This window comes from Rhinolophus sinicus, chromosome 18, assembly GCF_057876585.1.
Source record: "Rhinolophus sinicus isolate RSI-liver-muscle chromosome 18, RSI-T2T, whole genome shotgun sequence".
NCBI classification, from domain to species: Eukaryota; Metazoa; Chordata; class Mammalia; order Chiroptera; family Rhinolophidae; genus Rhinolophus; species Rhinolophus sinicus.
In genome coordinates this window covers 60,112,842-60,134,511 of record NC_142518.1, presented here as the reverse complement: position 1 = coordinate 60,134,511, position 21,670 = coordinate 60,112,842, and positions in this window count along the sequence as shown.

Sequence of the window (21,670 nt, the reverse complement as noted above, 5' to 3'; positions counted from 1 at the left end):
TGTATATTCATTGAAAAACCTGCATGTAATAAGTGGACCCATGCAATCCTAACCTGTATAATTCAACAGTCAACTGTAGTTAACTCTCGTGTTTAACTAAGTTTCTTTAAATACCATTAATGAATAGTAAATATAAAAATATAAGAATTTTAATATCATAAAGCATATTTATCACTAAAACTAGAATGGGCATACTTGTTTGTTTTATTTTAGAATATTTGTGAATCCCTAAAAGGGTATTGTTATAAATAGCACCAATTGTTCTACATGCTTATAAATTAATTCAGGTTATTTCACCATTTTGGTATTGCGGATCCTGGGTAAATGGAATTTTACCATATTGGGCTTAAAATGCATGGATCTATTATAATCTCTTGGAGCTTAAGGATAGCATTATTCAGGGATACAAGGACATTATGCACACACATACTATATATATACACACACATGCACAAACAAAACTATATTTTATTTGGACTGTGCAGATTTCATGAAAACAAAGGTTTTTAGAATTTCATGACTTTCTCCCTTTTCTAAAAATGATTTGAAATGTCCTGTTTCTGTGACTGTCATTCAGCATACACATATCCAGCATCCAACCAGGAATGTGAGTCTTGACAGTTCCTGCCAAGGTAGTAATATTGCTTGTAATTCCTCTCAGCTGGGCTTTCAATTCCCTGTGACAGGCAGGAACATCAACAAGGACAACTCATTTATCTACAGTGGCAGTGGCAGTGGCCTATAATGAAAGTACATGAAAATACAGGCCTTACAAACCATGGCTTTAGAAATAGGACTGAAATAGAGTAAAGTAAGAAAAAAAATTAAAGTCCCAAATGCTTTGTTTCAATAATTTAAAAGTGATTACTTAAGAACATATTAGAACACAAAAATGGAAATTATTCAAATAAATTTTCCAAAAAATGGAAAGCATAGAGTAATAGTTAAAAGCATGGACTTTGGCTCAGCTTATTCATCTGTTAAATGAAGTAATCATTCCTAATACCACGGCGTGATAAGAACTGAATTAGACATCATATATTAAGCACTTAGTACAGGGTCTGGTATCTAGTCATCACTCTGTATAATAAAACTATAATAATTTAGAACAAGGACAATATTCAAGCTATAGCCTACCTTTGTTTCCAGAGATCCAGACAAGGTGTCCTGATGTCAAGTTTTATTTACCTGGAAAGTGTTTGAAACTACATTTTTTGGACGATGGAGGAAAACGTGAAAGCATAATTCTTCACTGAATCAATTGCCCTGAATATTTAATCATAATTGAAGTTTCCTATATATGTGCTGTTTTCATGGCAAAATAGGTTACGAGTATCTTCATCTTATGCCTTGCTGTGCAGTACATTTGTGTTTGTGTGTGTATACAGACAATATTGAAGTCTCTCTACAGTGCATAGGACCTTCATAAATTTGTTTCCAGGCATTTCTCCCTTTTGAACACATATGATGTTAATATACATGTGAATGTCCACACAAACACATGTGTCCTTTGTGTGTCTTTAAAGGCAAAAATCACATAACTGGGACCAGAGAAATATTTATATCAGAAACTAGAAAAAAAAATGTGTCCAATATAACTATGTAATTGCTCTAATAAGTGGTGCTAACCATTAGGGCTACCCTGCCCTCATGCATCGAGGTTGAAAAAAACATGTATAGCTTACTGAGGTATTCTGCCCATCAGAAAAATATACAAACATAACACATTAATTCCGTGTCACCAAAAATAAATGTTAGGCCTCTGCTCCCTACTGGGAACCAGGGGAAGTTAATTCCTACATTGCTTTTATTTGCCTCTTGATTAATGGGAATATTTCCCTGTTGATATAACAGGAAAATACTTCTTCATTTCATGACAAATTGCTGATCCATTGTTTATGAAGTTCACTAATTCCACAATGAGATACTGAATATAAGTTCTCTTTAGCACTTTATCTTGAACAGTTGCTTTTCACATAAAGGAAGTCAGCATACCTCATTGGACTGACCTGTTTTTATGATACTTATTCAACATTAAGCCTCTGGACTGCCATTTCAAACTACCTTAATAAACTTAATACTACCTTTCTAGTGGTTCATTGCTTAGAAGACTGGATACTACTAATGTCAGTTCAATAAACATAGCATGAAGAGTCACATTCTTCACAAACAAGTGAAACAAAATGTTACATAGAAACATCCTGTATTGGGCAACACCAAGCAAAATTGTTATAGACTGAAAATGTCTGAGATGCTCATTGGCTTTGATTGAATTATGAAAGTATATACAGATCTGTTGCCCCAAAACAATGACACTGATAATGAATTGCGAAGATTTTCATCCACAGTATTGTTAATAGTGATTCAGTGGATACACACAATGCCAGATGTCTGTAAGTATACAGGATGATTTGCCTTTCTGGCATTGTATGCACTATCTGTTAGAAATTTCACTACCACCATTCTTCTAGATCCAGTCATTCATTATTAAGGTTATTCTCCACAGAATACAGGGGATATGACTTTTGTCTAACAATAATTAAAATTCTTTCAACACCTTTATCAATTTTCCACTATCACTTATCCAATCTATACTCTTGACAAAATACAGGAAAACATTGGCTACAAAACATCTATTTTTCCACTGTGCTTAGCCTTTTCATTAGGTTATATTTTTTAACACATATAATTGCATATATATAAGTCTTGATTCTAGGTAAAGGCATCATTACAATTATGGCCTTTTAAACAATGAAATATTTAGTGAGCATCTATCTTGTGCCCAGTGCTATGGGAAATATTGACGAGAATATTTTCCTGACCTTATAATGTAGTTAGAAGGAAAAAGCTAACGCACTTCGTCATTGAACAAGCATTTTTTTCTTTTCTTTTTTTTATTTTAATTAAAGTTTATTGGGGTGAAATTGTTAGTAAAGTTACATAGATTTCAAGTACACACTTCTGTATTACATCATCTATAAATCCCCTTGTATTTTTTTTTGAACAAGCCTTTTATGAGCAACAATTTTTACCAGACCCACTGCTGGGATGTCACAGTGACTATAGTACTATGATCCAGGTATCCTCAAAGTACTATGAGAGAAAAAAGAAGAGACCTCCAACTGAGATGGACATGGAGAACATCAGAAAAGGCTCCGGAGAAGTAAAGTTTGAGCTGAGCAATGAAGAACATTTGGAGATTCACCTGGCAAATTAGAATAGAAGAGGATACATATTGAAGAATAGAAGATGAGTTTAGAGAATAGAAATGGCCGATAAAGTTTGATGTTACATGATGGCTCCAAGATTTTCAACCTAGAAGACCAAAAAATCTGTGCAATCAACAGGACTAGCACACTTTAAATAGGTGCTGCTTGGGAGAGAATAATGGGTTCCTTGTAGAGTGTTCTTTATTTGAAATGGTGGCAAAATTCTGTCTGAAAATGAAAATACAGGAAAGAAGCACGGGCAGACAATCAGGGCTGGATTTAGAAGTTGTGCGAATACAATAATATATAAACAACTTATCATACCTCTTTGTGTGCCAAATCAGCTATTTCAATTCACCAAATTATTTCACTAATATTTATTGAACTCATGGTTTGTAGGTATCATACCAATGGAACCCTTATTTGCATCTTTCATGTAAGCCCGGTATTTGCATAATCTCCAGAGGTAAAACATTCAAGCAAATTTTGTAATGTAAAATCCATCCATCCATTTGATAATGTAAAATAATATCCATCATCAAAAGCTAAGTCTATGTGGCAAATATGCATCTCTATGGCCTATCTACTACAGCTCTAAGAGAGACAGATAACATAAAAATTAGTGTCTGTCCTTTGTGAGTCTCAAGAAAACTAACCTATCAAGTATTTCACATTAGTCTAATACTTGATTAGTTTTGTAAACAAAGTGTCTGCAAAAATTAGTGACATTCACTGCACAGCAGAAGCAAAACGATTTAAAGGAAAAAAAACAAAACTATTTACCTGCCACAATAATCATTGGAGTGAAAAATAATGCTCTAGAGTCACTGTAAGATGTTTTATGCTTTCTGAAGCCTCTACAAAAAGATGAAATTATCAGCATTATTTTCATTCTGTGCACTCCTTTATAGTCCCATTTATGAGAGTTAAATCCATGCATGTTACATGTGATACCATCCTATTGTCTGAAATTGCACCCAAATATTCTTGGTCATAGAGCATAAACCACTCATCTACTTCCACTCCTTGTCAGCTACAACTGTTAATTGAACTAATATTTTACAAAGGAGGCAAAAAAAAAAAAAAACACAATGAGTTTTCTCATATAAAGAGACACATTTATACTTTTATAGGTAATCAACTATTTTCAAAACCTATTCATTTGATAGAGTTGTAAATATGGAAGTGATTAGTTCTTCCTCAATTTAATTATTGCTATCAAAGTTGTAAGTTCAAATAGCTCTTTCATTCAGAGCTTTCTTTTGAGCATGTGATGTTTTCATTCTTCTAGCTAAAATCCCTCCCTTTACTAAGTTTAAGTCGATACAAAGGTTTAGTACCTGATTCTGTGATTATTCTTTTTAAAAAAAAAAAAAATGGAAATAATAGGTCTGGGTGTCATGATAGGAAAAGTGTAGGCTATATTTAAGTTTAGAAAAGTTTCCCTCTCCAAGAAACATATTGGAATTGGGAACGGCATACTACATAATACAGTCAGAGTAGGCAGTATAAACGATTTTAAGGCTAAAATGGATACACACTTGGAATCAATACAGTTGGATATGCTTGCTGAATAGCAAGATGCACCTGCTGAAAGGCAGCAGGATAACTAGATTGATACTGGTTCTTTCCAACAATAAATTTCATGTTTCAGAGAAATATTTCATAGCTGGCGATTGGAACAGTGGTGGCGCACTTGGATTGATTGGCACCGAACACAAGATTTTATTTGTCAACAAATGTGTTTCATGATTCATCATGGGCTCATTGATTGATTGGACACTGGCTGTGTACAAAAACATTTATAAGTCTATCACAGAAGGTATTTGGAAATACATCAACAACACTGATTCATCAGCACTGTCACATGCTGAAAATGCAAAAGCTTTCCTGGTAGTCACTGCTGTTCAGGACAAAGGCAAGAGCTTAGAAAATAGACCCTCATGCAGTATTCAGGGTACAATCATCTCATTGATGGTACAGCCCTTTGTTCTTGGTGTGAAAGTCTTTACTACCTTCTTTTGTTCCCTGCGATTCATCCGACCAACAGTGGATATCAGAAAGCCAAGGAAGGCCAGCTAACTCATCTCTACTATGTCAAGGTGACCCTGGCCTCACTCTTCTTTTGCTGCATAAAAATAACTACAGTGTAATGGGTAATAATGCTGAATTTGGAGTTGGACAAACTCAAATTGAAAAATCTGGCTTTGTTACTAGATAGCTCCGTAATGAGAACAAGTTATTTAATCTTATTCTAAGGCTCGCTTTCTTAGTCTGAAAAATGGAAATGATAATAACCTATATTGCAAAGATAAAATGAAATAATACAAGTGCTCAAAAATATTAGCTATTTTTTAGCAGTTATTTTTTTCATACAACATTAAGCAGTATGGTCCATGACTCCTCTTCATAGGTCATGATGCCCTAAACCAGGTAGCTTATCCCCAACAGCTTGAAAACAGCTTATGCAATGTCCAAACCATCTTTGCACCCCTCGGCCATTTCCTGACTCATTGCAGAGGTGACTGGTCATTTCTTCTCTCAAACAAGGAGGTTATTGCTCACAAAAATTGGACAAACAGTATGACTTCTTGGTCCTCCCTCCTCCTATTTAATGGTCAGTCAATTTATCCATCTGCAAACAAGATGGATCAATTTTCTCATTAATGAGAAAATTCTAAAATGTTCTGATTCTTTAGAGTGATCTATAGAAACAGGACTCTATGAATATGTGCAAAATCCATGTTTGCTTAAGGTGTTGTCATTTGTGAAAATCTATACAAAACAAAACAAAACCTGGAGGGAAATGAAGAAAACATTTACAGGTGATTGAATTGCATAAACCTAGCACCAGGGAGCAGCAGTAGCCCAAAGTAGTACATAGCTGCTTATTCGAAATTGTGGCTGACGGCGATCTTCTGCCTTTGAATTAAGGTTATTAATATTTCCAGCACATTCTTACTTCTTTCTACCCCTACTCTTAAGGTTGGAGAAGCCAATCTTGGATTCTTACTTGGATAATGCCTTCGGATTGAAAATTCAATGAATAAAACAAAAAGGAAAAAGGCTTTTATTTTTATTGAACAATTAAAGAATATAACCTTAATAATCAGCATCAACTAATAAAGTTTCATTAACTGGACATCATTCGCCCTGTCTTCTGACCACTTTTTCATCACCCCTAGATTACCCAGACTCTCAAATTCTGACAAAGAAATACGGGTCAATCTTCTGGGTTGCTGTGCTGAGGTGACCCCTGGCTTTCTTTGCTCACTTTTTCCTAGATTGTATGATAGACTTTACCTCTGAGAACTCGGTTAAGTGCCTCCTGGTTTTGACCTCTGGTTGCTCCCCACCTCCCAACTGATTACTTATTCATATTTTTATTGTTCCCAGCATACTGATTAAGTCCTGGATCACAGCTTTGAGGCTGACTTGCAAACTTCCGAGAATATCAAGAGAATTTAGGTGACTTCTCTCTCTCTCTCTCTCTCTCTCTCTCTCTCTCTCTCTCTCAAACTTCCATATGCTTTGTATGGATTATCAAAAAATTTGAGAGTAAGTAGGGTTTTAAATGAATTATTGGATTAGTTGTCTAAGTTATCTAAACTCACTGCATATGCTGTCAACCCTCTACTAGCATCCATGCTAGATGGATATCAAACTATAATCCCAGAGTAATTCAAATCATTATGATAATAGGTTTCTATTTATTTCCTTATTTTAAAAGAATATGGATTCTGAAAACACAGGAAACATTAGCTTCCTTGTAATTTGTCATAGAGAATTGTCTAAACCAGGGGTTTTCGATCCAAGTCGGTCCATGTATCAGAATCACCCTGGGAGGCCTCTCAGATTGCACATTGCCTAACTCCCTCCAGGTCCCAACCTAAATTCCGACTTCCCTCTCTTAGGACATACCCCACTCTCTAATTTGAGAATCTCTTTCTTTTTATAAAAAAATAAAAATGGATTCATTTGTATGTTTACCTGGAAATACAAAGAATAAAGATGATTTCATTTAGCACCTCTGTAGTAGTAGCAATAAGGACATACTCTCCTTCCGCCACGGCTCTCAACAATTCCTGTAAGCATGGGCTTTTTCTTCCACAACCTGAGACACAGATGGTTCCAGAATTTCAAATTTGAGAATCTCTTTTCAACTCACTGTTCCTGATGGGAGTTTGCAATATCATTCTAGGATTTGGGGTGGGAAAAGTATTGAGAACCAAATGACAAATAAATTGCCATTTATTTGTTCATTCAACAAACATTTATTGAATGCTTACCGGGTGGCATGCTTTTTAAACAAAACATAAAGAAGAAAGAAATACAGAAATTAAGTGTCCATTGCTGTCATATATTAATAGATTTTCCTTTTGGTCACCATTTTCCTACCTCCACTCCCAACAGGTAAAGTCAAATTTCATGAGCTGATGAACATGAGTAATTATATAATTCATTCTTTGGCTGAAGTATACCATTTTACCCTATCCACTATGTAATGTTAAATGTTCAAGCATAATGTGGTTAATATTTCATGTTAAGTTTGTGAATAATTGTAGGAAAATGAAAATAATTAATACTTTTGGTATGTTACTGGTAAGATAATGAAATTATAATGTGACTTAAAATCAAAATAGATGTATTTCATAAATTGAAAAGCTATTCTTTTAATTCACCCTTAATCTTACCATACTGTTGCTATTTATATTCACAATTCTTATTTTGCATACCCTTTTCCATACAAAATAAATGTCTTTCTAATCTGGGCATGAGACCATTTTATGTTAACACAGCAAATAAATATTTTATGTTTCTTGTTTCACATTTAAAATGATATTTAAGATACTTTAATCATCTTACAAATTACGTTAAGAAACATATCAAGTATAGAATTCTTTAATCTCAGTATTCAACTAGCATATAGTTACCTTGGTTTCTCTGAGAAAATTCATGCCTCACATAATAAAGCCCAACTAGGGTTTCATTAATTACCAAAAGGCTACATTTGGTCATACAAACATCTCTCACATATCATACAGTCAATATATACTGAGGCCACATGTCAGTGACAATTTATGTAACTAGAAGAATGAACGATATAATCACCAAATAAATAGGCAATTTTACTGTATATCTGATAGCTGAATGGTTTTTGTTTTCATTAGGATACTGTCATTTTCAAACTAATTTATTTTGCTTTCTTTGTCTTCTTTATTGGTTCATTTCTTCCACATCAACTAGGAACTGCTTACCAAATTAAACTCTCTTTCCTATTAGACATAACATATCCTCAAGTGATAATCAGTCTCTTTCAAAAACTCAAGTTTAACTAAAAACTAAACAAAATGTCCTTTAAATCCCATAGAACAGATAACCTTGAAGTATCCTATTCTGTTTCTAATTTACACAGCAAAGAAATATATGCCTCCATTTCCTTCATAGTTCAGGATGAGGCAACACTTTCAAGGGCTGCAATATGGGATACTGGGCAAACAAGCACTAAGAACATAGGATAAAAAGAATTCTACTGAAAAAGAGGAGAGCGCTGCAAAGCCACTTACATGTTACATCAGTGCCAAAGGCTGACTCTGAGTCTACTGTGTAAGATGCAAAGTGACTGTTTCTTTGCAGAGCTAACCAAAGCACAGGGCCCGCTTCTATTTGATGGGGTAGAAGACATGTGACTACTTTAACTCCAAATGCTTAACTCTGAGGTTATAATTCTGCATTCCATTAAAACCCAGAAAACAAAATTTAAAAGTCCATATCTCTTTGATTTGAATCTAAGATTTGGCACTTAAATACCTAAAGTGAAGTGGGATCTGGTCACATAGTCCACCAGCTTAAATCATCTATTTCATAAAAATGTCCTCTATCCTCTATTTTCATGTAAACTCTTTAGCCTTCAAAACGGCCCAGAACCAATTACACTCTCCATATGGCACTTACTATCACTTCCTGATTGGTATCAGGGTTTCTGATACTTGCAGCAGTTGTACCATCATACTTTGCTGCTGACCCAAAGGTGGGTAGCAGCTTCTTCCTGTATTGTGTGAGGTCTTTTATCTTCACGGATAGGATTGCCTCCTCCCTTTCTAGTACCTCCCATTTTTCTGCTGTCCTGTCCTGTCCTCCTTTCCTGTTCTTCAGGGTGCAAGTGTAAGCCCACCAATTTCCCATGATTCACTTGAAAAGCCCACTAATGGGGGCATAACTGCAATGCAAATGAGATCATAATGGCATTATAATGACCTGGGGTCACTTGAGGGCCAGGTCTCTGGGTTTGTACGCATGCTCCAAGGTTGGCAAAGTCCCTGGGGTCCTGGACATCGAGATAAGCAGGATGTTGCTGACTATAAGTTGGGGCAATGGTAAGGGTTCTTGGGGATGTCCCTAAGGGCAGTTTGAGCCAGAACTAGTTCCTACTCCTCCTGCTCATTTCTATCTTTCTGCCTACTCTATCAATTCTACGAAGCGGGGGGCATTTCTTCTGTCTGGTATATTTCTAAAATGGGTCTTCAATGGTGTGGGTACTCTGTAAATTAACCACAATCATTCAACATTGTGTTTATCCTCAATAACCGTTGGAGAGCAAACCACTTCCACAGTAACAATTGCTGAGGTCACATAGATGTGTTATGAGGGAACTATAGGGACTTCGCTCTCAAAAATACCACTCTATCCTCTCTACCACCCCTCCAATGCACATACACACACACTCTTTTCCCTATAACGCCTGAGATCCTGACTACAGTCAAATCTTTGTGTTAAACACTGCTCTTTTTAGTAGGAGGTTTTCTATTAAAATGCAAATTCCCCAAGGAGAATTAACACATCAAGCTAATTAATTAATAAAATTAATCACATTAAGTGATTCACACTGTAATGTGACTGAATTTGTCAGTTTTTGTTTTCATGGACTAAGAAAGATCCTTCTGAATGGGGCTCCTAGATATCTAATGGAAGGTCACCCTCTCAGAAGATAAACATTGCTGTTTCATAATTTTGCCAAGGACTGACTGATCTTGACACATGCTGCTATTTTTTCAGATGAAAAAATGCCCTTGCACAAGTGTGTTTTCTAGGTTTTTTGGTTTTTTTTTTCCAGATGCACCCAAGAAGAAAAAATAGATTTGCAAATCTACACTTGATGTTTCTGGAAAGTCTGTTTGAACAAAACTGATTGAGAACTTTGTCAAGAACGGTTCATCCTTACATAAAGATTAACCTTCCTCTTTTGCCAAAAAGCACCCAGACATTTTGTTATCTGCCAAGACAGTGCTCAGAGGCATCTTTAACTTGCATAGCAGTTTCCAGCTTTAATTCTGAACTGACATTTGCTTTTTTAATTGCAATAAATCTCTTCACAAACCCACTTATTTTAAATGTTTCTTGGATAGGTAACCTGTCATGTTTAAGTGAGGTTACTTTGTTCTTACCTCAGCATAAGCACACTAAAACTGCAGTAGCTTTCTTCCATAGTACAGAAATTATCATCTGAAAAGGCATTATTGAGGATGGCCAAAGGGAAAAAGCAAGAGGGTGTATATAGCCCCAAGACAACTGACACTTTGTGCATCATGTCTCTCATGATCTTGGCCAACATTTTTAGACAGGTGAAATCATGTCACCCTGAATGTCAAGAACAGTATAAAGAAGACAACAATGCCAGGTGTGGGGGAAAGGACGAAAGGGAAAAGAAAAGGAGAAGGAGGAATGGGAGAAATTTGTTTAAAAAGAGCCGACATATAGGCCCAAAATGGAGTCATTCGTGTTAAATCCATGTCACCAAACCAAGACTTAATATCCAGCTTTATTGCAGCTTCAGCATCTCCTAAGAATGTACTCTTAACCAGTAAATTTGAAATTTCCTGGTCAGCATGAGTGAGGTGATCTGCCTGAAAGACTCTCTGCCTTGCCCTAAAGGAAGGGGACCTTGCCTGAAACAATCTGTTCTTTATTAGTCCCTCCCAACTTCTGCCTATAAAATCTTCTATTTCTACAGCTCCTCAGAGCTCCTTACTAGTGTGTCTGATCCCCTTGTGATTTTAATGCCCCTGGTATTTTTTGGCAGCTAGAATTAAATAATTTAATTCTTAATTAGGATGTAACTATAGGCTTTAACTATTGGGTTGGTGCAAAAGTAATTGGGGTTTAAAAGGTTAAAAATAATTGCAAAAACCGCAATTACTTTTTCACCAACCTAATGCTTAACATTTACATTAACAAATGTTTCAATCGCTTTGGTTGTCACAGAGCTTATAGTCAAAGACTAAGAAAGTATGTTACTCATGTTCTGAAGAACTATCTGTAAAGCAAGTTCCAGGAGAAAAGTTTAAAACTACACTTTGCTTGAGATAATAGAAAAATATAGCTAGTAAACACAAAAGAAATGATAGCTTAAACAATAGCGATAGTCACAAGATGTCCAATTGCTGCTTTTTGCTTTAAAGATAACGTCGCTGACGCATAATTATGAGATATTTTGCAGAATCTTGGTTCTTCATCCCAGCAGCCCTTGTTCTCACAATATAATTTTGTGTTGCTGATGTGCTGTTTCTTTGTCAAGCAGGAGGAGATAACTTCAGGGTTTCCGGGAGAATTTATGAGTTTGTTTTGCAGATGGAAAGAATGTCTCCAAGGAGTTGCCGGGACCCAAAAGTCTGATGTGAAAAAACATTATCTATAACTAAAGAAACAGACTTATCTCTTAGTTCCCTGGAACTCTCCCTCCCCTTCCTCCCCTTTAGAACTCTTCTGCTTGGTCTGGAACTTCAGAGATGGACTTGGACATTAGTCTGCTGTCTTCCCAGGCCTATTTTTTCTTCCCAAATCTACATTTTCTTCTTGGGTGCATCTGTAAAAAAAAAAAAAAAAACCTAGAAAACACACTTGTGCAAGGGAGTTTTTTCATCTGAGAAAATAGCAGCATGTGTCAAGACCAGTCAGCCCTTGGCAAAATTATGAAACAGCAATGTTTATCTTCTGAGAGGGTGGCCTCCCATTAGATGTCTAGGAGCCCCATTCAGTAGGATTTTTCTTAGTACATGAAAACAAAAACTGACAAATTCGGTCACATTACAGTGTGAATCACTTAATATGATTAATTTTATTAATTACTTAACTTAATGTGTTAATTTTGCTGAATAAAGCAAACTTTCTTTTCCACCCAACATTTGTCTCTTGAGTATTGGCTTTCCAGTGGCGAGCAGCCAAACTTGGGTTTGTTTGGTTTTTTTTTCTCAATAATCCTAGCTCCTTTGCTAGATGGAATGCTGCCTAATTCATGAATCATTGAGTAAAGGCAATTAGATCTTCAAATTTACTCAGCTTAATTTTGTTTTTAAACAGCTTTCATACCTGCCATTGCCTCCCCCTGTAAGGGAAACAATCTTGCTTTGCTGCCAGTCACTGCAGCAAGATTGTTCGCTCACCTCCACAACATCCAGTTCAGGCCCCAGTGAGAGGTGACCCCATTTTCTACACTTTGAGAATAGCTGTGGATATAGTTATGCTGCTCCTTTTCTCTGTGTCCATTTCAGAAATTGCCTAGGTGTAAACCTTTTAGTCTCTTTGTAAGTCAGCTTCATAACCTTGGGCAAGTCATTAACCATAGTTCCATTTATTCATCTATAAAATGTGACCCAATGTTCTTTAGTGTTTTCCAGATTTCAGTCATGTGAATAGCATCTTCACAATTTCTGCCATATCTCTACACTATCTTATTGCCCTCTTACATATTGTATCATATCTCTCACACCATATAATTATTTTATTAATATTTTTCTTTAAAAAGACTAACTTATAAAACCTCACACTTACCCTATATGAAAATTAACAAATAAAATGTCAGATGTGATATGCTAGTTATATCACTCCAACATACTTTAAAATAAATGCGTAACTTTTAAAATAAAAAGTTTCCATAGATCATAAAAGTTCATCTTATTACCACCATCCTTTGTGAGACTCTTATGTGGTTGAAAAGCTATGAAGATTTGAAATCAGACAAAGTTTCTGATTTAGAAAACTGTCTTTGGCCCCTAATATGTGATCTTGGCAAGTAACCATATAAGCTGTTAAGAAGGTTAATTAAGAAAATGTTTAGGGTTGGCACTCAATAAATGCTGGGTTTTCTCTGTACCTCAGTTTTTATATCTGTGAAATGCATCCTAGTATAAATGGAAAGGAGCAAGGGCTTTGGAGACTAGCCAACAGCATTAAAATCCCAGATCCAGTTACTTAACCTCTTTGAGCCTCAGTTGTCTCTCTTGTAACTGGACATAATAACTAATTTGCATGAGGTTGTTGCCAGGATCAAAGATGATACATGTAAAATGCTTAAAACGTGAAGCACTGTATAAATGATAAACATCGATATTATCAATATTGTCTTCCTTAGTGCCCACAGGCAAAATAGAAGCAGACATCATCCATTGAACAAATAGAAAACAACCCTATTATCTTCTATTTCATGTTCTGCCTCTCTTCCTTATGTCTGATAATTTCTTTGGTAAACAGTCAGGGATCTACCACAGAAGCTACTGCTGGAACCAGGCAGTGACAATACCAGAATGAGAATGAAATGCAAAGTCAATCAGCGTCCTTCAAAATATGACACAAGAGTTAATATTTGCAAAGTGCTAAGAATAAGGCATGAGATAATATACGCTCTCTGTTAAATGCATAATCTAAGGATTAAAAAACTCACCCAGAAAGCACTGTGGAAATATAACAAAGATAAAAAAAGAAGAGTGATGTAATTATTGAATAATCAGGACATACCCATGATCCCACATGAAAAGGTTTATGTGTCATTCAGAGAGAAATGGGGTTAATGGAGAGGAGTTAGTAGGGACAGAAGGAGAAAGGAGTCCCCTTGTATTCAAGGTTAAAAGATAAACTCACACAGGCAAACTGGCCTGGATGGATCTTTGGATGCTTTTTAGCAAAGGAAAACTAAGCAAAACCAAATAAAAATGAAATGGGGCCTCACAAAGTGCTGTCTCTTCCTACACTGAGGTGGGAGTATAGGAACTCAGAGGGCTAAAACAGATGTAATAATGAACAATAATGCAATCCCTTCATTGCTCAATCTTTGTAGCAGTCATTGATGAAAAAAGTCATCTTTTTTTTTTTTTCTGAACCAGTTATCTTCCTACTATGAATTGCTTAATTTTTCGTCCAGTACAACGTCAGTAGGCTTACTGTACAGAAATTATGAAAGCAAGCCTAGCTAATTAAAGAGAGGCTTCACATCAAGCCTGAAATTAGTATTTTCATTAATAATGAATTGATTCACTAAGTATAAAATGTAAAACAGCTTGATATAGGACATCATAAAAATGTTTTTAAGTAAAATATACTTAAAAGAAAAGCCCTCTTGATTTTAGTGGGAAAATGTAGACATTATAAAAGTCATTAGTAAAAAAACACTAATTAAAGCGTAGCTTCATGAAGAGAATGAGTACACAGAGAACAGTTTGCAGTAGTCTTTCAAAGCCCAAAATCACGTTGCTTCTGAGAAACAACTTGCATGAGATCAATCATCACTAATCATCACACACCAAATGGCATTTTGTTCTGAAAATGCATTGTTTAATTAAAAAAATACTTCAAATATTATTTGGCAATAATCAGTTACCTAATAACAATGTTACAATGTTTGGTTGATTTATTTGTTTTATGCCGTCCTTTTCTTATTACTTTATTTTATTTTATTGTATGCACTTATTGGCTTCCTACTGAGTCTCTTTTTTCTAGCTATCTTTTAATTTTTCTCAGTTTTTAATCTGTATGATATGGTTCACTTCTGCTTGTTTCCTGATTTACAGCTGCACCTGCACCTTTTTCACCTGTGTTTATGTTCCCTAATCCTTCATTTAGTTCCAGAGCCATACAATAAAGTAGCTAGAAAATGAAGCTCAAAATTCCAATTGGTCCATTCCAATTCCGTAACTTGCCCTGCAGGATATTGAAGCACAAAGCTGTATGTCAAACCCTGGTAATTTAGTTCAGCATTTAAAAGCCCCAATACAATTAGACCATTGTCATACAGATACAGATTTAGCATACAAGCTTTACAAGCTAGATCAACACAATCAAAATAACGGATGTTTTGGAATTACTTTAACAATGCCAGAAAAAAAGCCCATCACTAACTCCTCCTTTTGACTGAAATTCTTCCCAAAGTCACTCTAACTAAAATTTCATATTAAATCAATATTATTTGAAGGCTTCAAGCACTCACATTAGAGTGAAAATTAACAAATAAATTTTACATGTGTTGTCTCACCTACTTTTGGCTTTAATAAGGATGAAAATAAGTAATTTGTATGTATTATGTTGTAAAACTTTATTGAGTACTTGTTCATCATTTTATTTTAACAAGGTGGGGAAGAACCATAAGTTAAGCAATATAAGTACAAATTCAACTTTTTTCCTAGGGGAAAGAAAAGACCTATGAAAACACATTAGAGATAACTACAGCAGGCCATGAAGGTCCAAGATGGCAGATCAGGTAAATGCTATGCCTACTGCCCTCCAGGATCACACCAAAATTACAAATAAATTATAGAACAATTAACCTAAAAAATCATCTGAAGACTAGGTGAACAGAACCCTTCTAATTAAGGATATAAAGAAGAGGCCACATGGAGACCAGTAGGAGGGGCAGAGACCCCATACCCACAGGTAGTGGTTGAACATGGGGAGGAACATCTTAGTGATGGAGGTATCCCCTGGAAGAGGGAGGGCCCTAGTCCCATGCTGGGATTTCCAGCCCAGAAGTCTTGTGCTGGGAAGAGCAGTTCCCACAAAACATGGCAGGGAAAATCAGCAAGGACTCTGTACTTCCATCACAGTGAGATGGAAGGTGGCTGGAAACCCAGACACCCTCTTAAAAGGCTCACACACAGACTCACTTGCAAATCTCACCTGGTCTTTGGTGGAGGAGCAGCAACTTGAGAGGTACTGGAGACATCCCGGGAAAAAAATGAGTTGTGTGGATTTGGAGTGAGGGCTGGCTGAACCAGAGCCATTGTCCCCGTGTGGAGCCTGCCTCATGTGTAGCCTAGAGGAGGGCTCCATCTTTTCCATGTTGAACCCTTTCCCAAAGGACCAAAACTGAGACCACCTTGGTCTGGTAAAATCCACGCATGTGCATGACCTGGTGATGCCCTGTGTCCCCATCCTACACTGCTGGTACTACATCACCGGGTACACTCCTGGTTACTGGGTGCCAGCCTAACCCCGTAAGTTGTAGGTGCCTTTTATAGCAGCAGATGGCCTGCAGTTGCCTGGGAAACTTTTGGGGATGGGCAGTGAGCCGTAACCTGTGCTACAACCTCTCTTGGGCAGATCTCGGAGACCTGCAGGACTGAGGTGAGTGGTGCCTGGCCATGGTGTTCTGAGGGTGTTTTTGAGAAGTGGGAACAGGCTCAGCACTGGTGCAAGAGCCAAAATTACACTAACTTTATAAACATCAAGGCCCACACCCTGTAACTCACTGAAACCCTGCCCCATCCACCTAGTGCTGCATCACCCAGGGCACTCTCAACACCAGGTCAACCAGCTTGGCCAATACACCTAAGGTGTCTCTCTCAACAGGTGAGCCTCACGGGCATCTGGCAGGTGGCAACAGGCATATGGGGCTCTGGACCAGTTCCTAACCTGTCTCAAGCCCAATACAACTGGCAGCTGGCCTTGGTTCACAGTGAGGCCACCCCAACATGCCTCCAGGTCCAGCACAGAAAGCAACCAACAACATATAGCTTTGTAGCTCCTACCAGGTAGCCCTGGGCTGGTCACAGGCAAGGCTGAAATTGACCTGCGTGGGAGTCCCTCCCAAGAGACATGAGAAACAGCACACCCAGAGGCCAGCTTCAGACCACAACAGAGCACTACCAGGTTAACCCCACATGCAGCACACCCAAAGAGTGCTCTCAACAAGCAGAAGAGCCTGTGAGGGTGAATCCCCTTCTGAGGGGTCACCCCTCACACAAGGGCTCATGCACTGGGCATAGTCAATCCTGAGTCAGTCAGACTGGGAATCAATCCCACCCACTGATTCACCAAAAGCAATCAAGTCTCAACCACCACAGGAGAATACACACAAAGCACATACAAGGGACACTCCTGGAATACAAGCACAGGTGAATAGGAAGACAGTGCCAATGGATCATACAGGATACCCAGAAAAGACTGAGAGACATAGGAGATCTACATAAAGCAAACACAGAAAGGCAGCCAGAATGAGGGAACAAAGAAAGACGTCCCAAATAAAAGAACAGTAGAAAACTCCACAAAGAGAACAAAATGAACTGAGGCAATGCACATACCAGAGAAAGAGTTTAAAACACTGGTTATAAGAATGCTTAAAGAACTTAGTGACAATTTCAATAAACAGATAGTAAACATAAAGAATGACATAGAAACCATTAAAAAAAGACCCAGTTAGAAACAAAAAATACGATAACTGAAATGAAGAATACACAAGAAGGAATCAACAGCAGATTAGATGAAGCAGAGGATCAACTCACTGATTTAGAAGACAAGATAGCAAAAATGCTTAACTGAAACAACAGAAAGGAAAAATAATTTTAAAAAAGGGTAATTTAAGGGACCTCTGGGAAAACATCAAGCATAACAACGTTCGGATCATAGAAGTACCAGAAGGAGAAGAGAGGGAGCAAGGGATTGAGAACCTATTTCAAGAAATAATGACTGAAAATTTCCCTAACCTGGAGAAGGAAATAGACATTCAAGCCCAGGAAGTGAAGAGAGTCCCAAACAAAATGAACCCAAAAAGACCCACAGCAATAATTCAAATGGCAGAGGTGAAAGACAAAGAGAGAATCCTAAAAGCAGCGAGAGACAGACAATTAGTTACTTAGAAGGGAGTTCCCATAAGACTATCAGTTGATTTCTCAACAGAAACTCTGCAGGCCTGAAGGGAGTGGCACAAAATATTCAAAGTGATGAATAACAATGACCTACAACCAAGACTAATCTACTTAGCAAGGCTATCATTTAAAACTGAAGGACAGATATAGAGCTTCCTGAACAATAAGAAGTTAAAGGAGTTCATCACCAACAAGCCAGTATTACAAAAAATGTTAAAAGGACTTATTTAAGCAGAAGAAAGGACAAAAAAAAAAAAAAAAACCACCAAAGATAAAAAATATGAATAATAAAATGGCAAAAACTATGTACCTATCAATATCACTTTAAACATAAATTGATACTCCAATCAAAAGACCTAGGGCGGTGGTCGAATGGCTCAGTTGGTTAGAGCGCGAGCTTTTAACAGCAAGGTGGCTGATTTAATTCCCACATGGACTGGTGGGCTGTGCACCCTCCAACTGATTGAAAACGGTGACTGGACTTGGAGCTGAGCTGTGATCTCCACAACTAGATTGAAGGACAATCACTTGGAGCTGATGGGCCCTGGAAAAATACACTGTTCCCCAATATTCCCAAAATTAAAAAAAAAAAAAAAAAAAAAAAGACATAGGTAGCTGAACGGTTAAGAAACAAGACCCAGGCATATGCTGTCTACAAAACACCCACTTTCGATTGAAAGAGACACACAGACTGAAAGTACAGATAGAAAAAGATATTTCACGCAAATGAAAAAGAGAAAAAAGCTGGGGTAGCAATACTTTTATTGGACAAAATAGACTTTAACATGACGACTATAGTAAGAGACAAAAGAAAGACATTATTAGGTTGGTGCAAACTTAATTGTGGTTTTTGCGATTATTTTTAACCTTTTAAACCACTATCATGTTTGTACCAACCTAATACAGAATAATAAAGGGATCAATCCAAAAAGAGGACAAAATCCTAGTAAAAATTTAGGCACCCTACATAGGAGGAGGCAAATATAAAAAAAACAAATGTTGAACAACATAAAGACAGAAATCAACAGTAACACAATAATAGTGGGGGACTTTCATATCCCACAGATGCCAATGAACAAATCTTACAGTCAGAAAATCAACACGGAAACAACAGCCTTAAAGAACACACTAGACCAGATGGATTTAATTGATATATTTAGATCCATTCACACCAAAGTAGCGCAATATGCATTCTTTCAAGTGCACATGGAACATTTTTCAAGATAGTCCACATGCTAGGCAACAAAACAAGACTCAATAAATTTAAGAAGATTGAAATCATATCAAGCATTTTCCCTAACCAAAATAGTATAAAAGTAGATATCACTTACAAGAAAAAAACTGAAAAATAGAAAAAAATGCATGGAGGTTAAATAACATGCTACTAAATAATGAAGAATCAACAATGGCATCAATGAAGAAATTTAAAAATGAATTGACACAAACAAAAATGAAAATACATTGACCTAAAATAGAGGGTCCACAGCAAAATTGTACTCAGAGGAAAATTAATAGCAATGCAGGCCTTCCTAAGAAACAAGAAAAATCTCAAATAAACTTTACACTTAAGTCTAACTTTACACTTAAGGGAACTGGAAAAAGTACAGCAAACAAAGCCCAAAGTGACTAGAAGGAAGGAAATAATACATATCAGAGTGGACATTAAAGAAATACAGGCTAAAAATAAAATACAAAAGATCAATAAAACAAAAAGCTGTTTTTTTTGAAAACATAAAACTGACAATCCTTTAACCACACTCATAAAAAAAAAAAAAAAAAAAAAAAAAAAAAGACAGAGAGAGAGAAGGGCATGGATGGTTGGCTCAGTTGGTTAGAGCCCTGTAATGCTGCTCATAACACCAAGGTCTCTGGGCCAATTCTCACATGGGCCAGTGGGCTGCACCCTCCAATCTAGAATGAAAACAATGACTTGAATTGGAGCTGATGGGTCCTAGAAAAACATACTGTTGTCTAATATTCCCCAATAAATATTTTTTTTAAAAAAAAAAGTGAACCGTAAAGTAACTATTAAAAAAAAAAAAATCAGAGAGGACCCAAATAAATAAAATCAGAAATGAAAATGATGAAGTGACAATGGACACCACAGAAATACAAAAAAATTAATAAATAAATAAAAATAAATAAAAAAAATACTATGAGTAACTTTGCAACAACAAAGAGCACAATCTGGAAGAAGTGGAAAATTATAATATTATAAGGGGAGATGACATCATAGAAATGGCGGCGTGAGGTGAGCGTCTTGAAACCTCCCCTGGAATTTACAACACATTGAACAACTATAATTCCACAAAGGACTCCCTGCGCAGCAGACAGGAAAGACTAAGAGACGCACAACTGAAATTATGTAAATGTGGGCAAATTGGGTGAGCAGGGAAGGAAGAATCGGGAAGCAAGGAAACACTGCCTGAGATGGCACAGGATGCAGACCGGAGCTGTGAGCTTCCTGCATTCTGGGGCTACCACAGCCATGGGAGAGGGAAGAATTTGGACTGCTAGTGTTCCACTTATGGCCCACAGTCCCGCCTCAGGGATCAGCATATAACATGGCTGAACCCAAAGATCACGGCAGAGACCTCAGAGCAAAGACTGAGGGAAAAAGCATGAAAATGGTGGTTTAAGCACTCACTAACAAGCAGAGGAAACAAGGCTTAGGGATGGAGCCTAGCCAACCTCTCCCTACCCTCACAGAGCTCACCCCACCCCCACCTTCCCAGTGCTAGAGGCAGAACAATAGCAGTGTCAGATCAAAAGAACAGAATACTTCCAGTTCTGAGAACTGCAGCTCACAACCATGGACTCTCAGTCCAACTATAGTTCTGGTGAAGGGAGGGAGCCCTGGGGGCTCTGCTGGTTGTTGCCGCCATTGCTTACAGCCACCTCTCACAACAAAACCCACCCCTGCCTCCACCTATCTGGATGCAATCCTGCAGGGGTAAACAGACCTGCTGAAACACACAGGCCTTGAATATGGTGCACGAAGAGCTTTGAAACTTCAGAAGTTTCCACATCCCCCAACGAAGGCAATGCCCTGAGACCCAGGCAACCTGCTCACAGAGGAGAAGCCCACCTGACAGGGAATGCCCCCATTGTGTGAGGAGCCAGAACCGTGCAGAGAAAATATAACACTATAGCATGAGAGACAATAAAAGGCTGGAGTCAAAGAGAAAATAAAGCATTCTACTGGAAATCACTTCCTACCAACCACTTCCTACCAACCTCTTGCAGAACCTACTCCTGTAGATGTCTAGGAAGACAAATAATAATTCATCAATTGCCATGAATAACCAAGTCTACAAGACAGTCCAGAAGAAAATGAAAAGTCTCCAGAAAATGAACTTAAAGATATGGAAATATGTGACTTAAATAACAAATTCAAGATTGTAGTTCTGAAGAAACTCAACAAGATGCAAGAAAACAGACAGGCAGTTTAATAAACTCAGAAACACAATCAAAGAACAAAGAGATTGAAATTGAAAAAGAACCATGTAGAATGTCTGGACATTAAACACTCAATGAAAGAAATGAAGAATG